Source organism: Tinamus guttatus, unplaced genomic scaffold (genome assembly GCF_059628265.1).
Source record: "Tinamus guttatus ecotype Peru unplaced genomic scaffold, ASM5962826v1 Tinamus_guttatus_pri_ptg001082l, whole genome shotgun sequence".
Classification (NCBI taxonomy): Eukaryota; Metazoa; Chordata; class Aves; order Tinamiformes; family Tinamidae; genus Tinamus; species Tinamus guttatus.
Genome location: NW_028289616.1, coordinates 50,988 through 57,795, shown reverse-complemented (window position 1 = coordinate 57,795; position 6,808 = coordinate 50,988).

Here is a 6,808-nt window from a genome sequence, read left to right as displayed (position 1 = left end):
TCCCCCAACATATTTTTCATTACCAATTATACTGAAAGTTTGGCCTAGAAAGTAGACTTTGTGGAAAATGCAATCACATGCTCTAAACTACTACTACTACAAAAATAGTCAATGAAGCAGTGTCATAATGCAGCAAAGCATCTCACATATGAATCGAAGGCTTAGAGCTTCTCCCTGCCTTCCCTCAAACATTATCAGTCAGTACAAAACAGCTCTTGGCACTGGTCTTGTTAAAGACTTTTTCCTTTATCTTTAGGATTTTTTTTTTAAGAAATTAAAAGAATCAGTGGGTCTAGAAAGCAAGATTCTTTTTTGTTGATATAGTTCATTTACATGTATACGTATATAGGTATTTTGCTATAGTGTATTTATAAAGTTGCACAGTATAGCTAGACCATAGGTACCCTTGCAGGGAAAGGCAGTGCCACCCGTTTATCCTTCTGGCATTGAAGTAACTGAACCGCTGCTCACTGCATGTCCAGGACCACTGACTCTCTTCTACAAAACCAGCCCCTGCAGCCGTGTCTCCTTAGGATGTGCATGTTCCAAGCCTGCACAAGCAATTCTGCTGTGGGTTATGGCTCTCTATACGTACCTCCTGACAGGCCTATTCACCAACCTCATGCAGAGCAGCGTGGCTAATGCTGCGACTGCCCAAGTTGCATTCACTGGGCCCATCTCCTCGCTGTCTGTCGCAGCACTTGCAAGCTGAGTGCACGTTCATTGTGCAATACTATCTGTGGCTGTGAAACCTGAATTAAAGCTCTCCTTGTCCTCCTCTCTCAGCTAGCCCGCAAAAAAGCATAAAATTCATTAACGAAAGCGTTGAAACAGAGTGATTTTCTCCTCGAGTCCCTCTGCTTCAAGTTCTTGAAAGATTACTGAAACTTGCACTAAAAAGACCCAGGTAACTGTTCCGAAATAATAAACCTCTTCTGAACTAAATGTCGCAGAAAGGAGATACATCATCAAATTCGTGTTCTACAAGCATGAACATTTTTTGATCTTTTTTGTTTAAGTAGTTCCAAAACTGTTATTTTAACAAAACATCGACAACAAAAAGACTCATGCTGTCTAGTATTTGAGAAGCAGTTTTCCAGGAAATCAATCATCCCTGACTGTGGAATCATGGAACTTGTTACTACCTTCACAAACACACACAGAGAAACACCAGTACATAACGCAGACATTAAGGTGTATATAAAAACACACAAATACATACTGGCTGGAGTACCATAAACTTAGAAAGCTTGAAGGCTCTAAAAGAACCAACTCTCCTCCTTCCTGAGAGAGGATCAGCACAGCCAGTATCATTCCTGAGTGATGGTGTCTCCCCACATGCTTGGAATTCTCCCTCAATTCTCCCCCCAGTTCACGCTACACATGTGATAAACTAACCTTTCTCTCACAAGTTTTCCCTTAATGTGTAACTTGAGTTTTCTTTGCTGCAATATTAAGCCTCTATCTTACCCTGTCTTCATGGGACATGGAGAACAGGCTAGTTCTTTTTGCAGCTATCTTTCACCTTCTGGAAGACTGTCACCATGCCTTTTCTGAGTCTTCCTTTCTCAGATATCCGTTCTCAAGGTTAAACCACTGCAATTCCTTCAGTTTTTTCTTGGCCCCGATTCCAGATCTCTCATCGCTTATGATCACTCTTTCCTTATCTCACTCCAGTAAGTCAACACCTGCCACGGTATGGTGTCCACAACTGGACAGGGCATTCCCAAGTCCTTGCCAGCTCTGAAGCAAACAGGAGGCTCCAAGATATGCTCCTGATTTCAAGGCTTCATCCATTGTCTGCCTTTTTCACAACACCACGATACTGTTGACCCATACTCACCTTATGATTGATAACTAGGTCCAGATTTTTTTTCTTCAAACTGCTGCCTAAATCAGATATAGGATAAGCTGTTGCTACAAATCAGAGAAGACTTCCACGCTGCCCAGTTTCAGAGACATGTGAGTGATGCATGCCCCAGGACTCAGTGCCAAACACTTGTTTGGCCATTCCAAGGGAGAAAACAGCACAGAGGGCAGTAGGACTCTTGTCAGCACAGGTATTTTTCTGGCATAATATGCTCCTGGAACTAGAACCAAACACCAGCCTGGCTTCCTAGTTTGAAGATCCAAGTTCTGTGTGTAAGTCAGCATAACTTGATCTAATACTTTATGTGCTTTGAAAACAGTGGTTCCATGCTCATTGCAGTCCCTCTCCTCCTCCGTACCCCATCTACACAGTCTCATTGCTTGCTCTGTTTAAGTGTTAGCAATCCTATGGTTGTTTGGTAAATTGGTCCAGTTTGCTCATCTACCTGAAAATTAATCCAGCAATAAAATTGCTAGGAATTCTCACCCTATTGCCTCTTACCTGCTAACACTGATGAAAAAAATGGATAGTCCAGAGCTGAGGCAGAAGGAGGTAGTAAGGTACCTCTTGTTATCAGCAGCAACAGATCTTAGATCACTAAGCCAGCTGTGAAACGGCACCTTTCCTGAGGTGGGAGCAATGGATTTCTAGAGAGGACACAGTTGCACATATTCAGGAAATGAAATCCTTATCTGCTTAAATTGCCAACAAAATCTATCTGCCAAACTTTAATTAAAAAAGAGAAATCACTGGAAGACCTACCACAGTTCATCTGCAGAACGTTTAGGACTGGATGGCTTGTCCTGCAGTTCTGAAGCTGACCTTACAGTATCAGTTCCTTCTTATCTGCATGGTATTTGAGTATGATTCAAAAGATGTTTAGCACCGTGCAGCTAAGAAATTATTTCTGCGACCTTCTATCTGTTGGGCACCACACAAAGCAAAGACCCAAATCCTTCGCGCTTCTGCAGCGGGTATAGCAGGTTCTATACCAGATCTTCTGTGGGCACAGGCCCTCCCTTAGGTGCTCTGCTGCTCCTAGACAGCGCAGAGGAGAGGGCTTGGCGCAACCCATGCTATAATTGTTTCCACTCGGATATTTTGTCTGAAGCATGGCAAAGTACCATGGATAGCATCACTAAAAGTAACAAATAATTTCCTCCAGGAATGCTTCAGAACTAAAGTGCACAGGGAAATATTTGTGTGTTGGGGCTCCTGAGGGCAGTTCCACACCCTCTGAGACCCCATGGAAAAGAGCCAGAACAAAACCTCCCATTGCTTCACAAAGCACAGGGTACGCCTTGTCCCCAGGCCACATCTGCAATTTCCATTTGGGAAAATCTAAGGGAGGAAGTGTTGTTTGCGCAACTTATCTGAACCTACTTCCCAACAATAACTATTGTTCACTCTAGCATGACATACCATAATTTATTTTGTGAAAAAAATGCAGTCTATAACTGCAATGAGATACACTGTGACTTTATTAGCAAGAGTAGATGTATTTTTTTCATTGCTTCTGAAAGAAATAAACATGATTCTATTTGCAGAAAGCATTAAAAACTCATCTTGACTCCCCTGAGATGGTTTTGCACCAGTTGATTTCAGTTCTTAACTTTAGCTGTGTTACAAGATGCTGCAGTTTTCATATGCTGAAGAAAATAATGAATATCCCCTTCTTTTCTGTGAAAACTATCCAATGATTCAGTAATATCAAGAAATCTTTTTGCACCCTGCTTCATTTTGCTAGCTGAGGTGGTAAGATTCCACTTTGAAACCGGGAGAAACAGAGAGAGCAATTTTGTCATTTGTGACCTTTATAATGAATCTCTTTATTGTGTCTTCTGCTGAAATAGCCCATCTGTGGATCTTTCGAATAAGTTAAACAAACTGATTTGTTAACTGGGGGCATGTGGTTTTGGTGTCTGACAATCTGAGAATGGGAGCTGTGGTGATGGAAAAATCCAGAAAAGTGCAGAACAAAAATGTCAGCATGTATTCTCACAGCAGAGTTTACACTGTATTCTGACTGTTTATTTTTATCTTTCTGTTGCTGCAGAAATTTTCCTCCATGAGTGCTGCGGACATATAATCTCACCTACTTTTGCCCATATTTAGCTTATTACTTTTCCGTTTATTGTATATTTTCCTTGTCAGTGATTTTATCTGTATTTTTATATCACAAATATGATTCTGCAGAAAAAGTGGTGTGATACAAGATTAGTTGATATGTGTTTTATAATGCAGCAATTCATCACCCGTTTAGTGTAGAAATGCCACCTTTTATAATGAACTGCATCTAGGTCTCCCTAAAACACGATGGCTAAAAAAGGGAGGCAGCACCATTTTCAGTATTCTCACTGCCCTTTTAAAATATTTTCAGTATTGTACCAATAGGTCCAGGCATCTGAACTTTTAGGATTATTCCAAGGAATAATATCAAAATTCAGCATAAACTCTTAAAGGCTGTACTCCAGAAGACTACTTTGTCTCTTTTTCCATGAGCAAAAATAAAAATTAGCCAGCAATGGAGAATTGGTAATTCCTGTTTCTTCTATCCTTGTTATTTAAGAAGATGCCCCAGCTGGTTTAACTTTAACTTCTAGTGACTTGTTTCACCTTTGCCTTTTATCCAAGCCCAGACACACCACAGAGTTCTGCTCTGCGGCAGGAGCTCGGGCGTACAACCACAGGACAAGCACGACCAGCCTTGAAGGAGACAGAGAGAGGCGGTTGTTCTGTGCAAGCAAAAATAAACCCTTAACTGTTGCAAAAGAAAATAAAATCTCCCAAATCTATCAGCAAGACGATGTCTTTTCCTCTAAATGCCTGACAGGTTCCCTTTTCAGACACTGTTTCAGTAACATAGCTTAGTGTTTCTGCCGGGAAGAATGAGACTATTCCATCTAGCTCATCCTGGGCAAATCCTTCCCATCTTACTTGTTAGTCGCTGTCCTGAGCCTGAAAGAACTGTCCATAAAAAGAAAGCTGATTGTCCTCCCACAAATGTCATTTCTTTCCTGGGAAATTTAGTTACATATAATTTCTCAAAACAAGTTGTTTAAAGACAGTATTTTTCACTGCGGGCCTAGGTTCCCTCAGACTGCAGTTGTTTTCTCTTGGTGGTAAGAGCTGTCTGTTTCCTGAGTTACACAGCACCTATCACAGTTCCTGACCTGGGTTTGGGAGAAGCCACTAGGTCTATTATTAGCTATTGCCTTGAAAAGCTACTGCCTTATGTCCTCACCTCTCCACAAATCCAGAGAAGTGACTTCACTCCCAAGATACAAAAGTGGATTTTTTTATTTTTTAAACACAGAAGCACGGAGACAGTCCTTCCTTCCTTCTCACATAGAACAGCATAAGTAATAGCCAGGCCCTCAGGAACACTAAGCTCAAAACAGATCATACCTCTAATTATGCAAACTAGAAGTCTAGTAGAGTATCACTTTGATCTGTGAACAAAGGGACATTTTTCCTCCTGTAGAAATATGTAAAATAACAAGATAACACGGTTAGTATTAACTTGTGCTTTGCAGCAGCACAGAGCTGCTGTTCAAATAACACGTTTGCCAGCAGGACTCATTAAGCAGTACTCTGCACCCTCCAAATGCTTCCATTCCCCATCGCTGCCCAGATCCACGTCCCGGAGAGGCCGGACGTTGCCTTGCCTTCTCCTCTGCTTGAAGCAGCAGCTCCCCAGGTCTGACGAAAACAAAACACCCGTTAAACCACCAAGATCCCTGGGCTATGACGGGCTGTTGGGATTTCATTTGGCCTAAATAATAAATAATAAGCTAGGGCTGCAACGTGACTTACCAGAAAAGCAAACGTGCTCTGCTTAGACAGGCAGCCCACCAGATGACACCAGCGAAGATGCTTCACTGAAACAGTAACATCTTCTGGTCTCTCTTCTCCACCTCACCAGGACCAAACTAAGCCAGCGATGCTGAGTTACAACTGGACGCTTGGTTCCAAGTCTCAGCTGGATTTTCTTCTTACATTACTTTGTCTAGGTTCATGCAATCCCTCTGGCACAAAAATCACTCAACACAAAAACACTTGTTGCCTACCACCAACTCTTGGCAAAAGCACTAAACCAAGGAGACTCCTGACCCAACAGCAGAACCAGTCTGAAGTAAGAATTTGACGCTGCCTTGCATCAGTCGTGAATAGTTACATATCCCCAGCTATTGGCCTTCACGCAGAGGGGGCCTCTTGGATTTAAATCCACATTTCAGTGTAGAAATCTTGTCCCAGTCCTCTATCATTCAAAATACTATGGGGAAAAATTAGAAGATGAATATGCAAAGTATTCACCTGTATAAGTTGCCTTTACCTAATCTCCCAGATGAAAAATAATTACCTGATTAACTTCTATCCATGCACACTACTGTTCTTATATACTTCTTTTTTCCACTTCACAACATGTCACAAGAACAGATATATTAACCATTCATTGCATTGCCACCCTGAATTAGAATTGCACTATCTGAATTTCAGGAAGAGGGAATAGATGAAGCCATAGACAAACCAGAACAAACAAGCATTAAAAGCAATGCTGGAAAGAGAATCTGGATTCTTGATGTCAAATGCTAATTCTGAGGTCTAAACAGTAGATAATACCTTTGCTTACACGAATGTTTAAAATTTAATTCTGTGCACCTAGAAGAGATTTAGCCTGACAAGTTTGCACAAATAAAAAATTGCTGCCGAATCTATCCAAACAATATCTGCTCTTAAAGTGGATGACTGACAGATTGTTACCTACTATTTATGTCTGAGGTGAAGGCTTCTGCCAACAGTTAACTGCAGCAACACATAAACAGTCCTCGGCTGAAAGTTGGATCTGCTGGTTTTACATTTTCTGTGGAGGTCATATTAAAGTGCCCTCATAAAAGCTTTCATTTTGTACATAGCAACAGACTGCTTACCATTCAG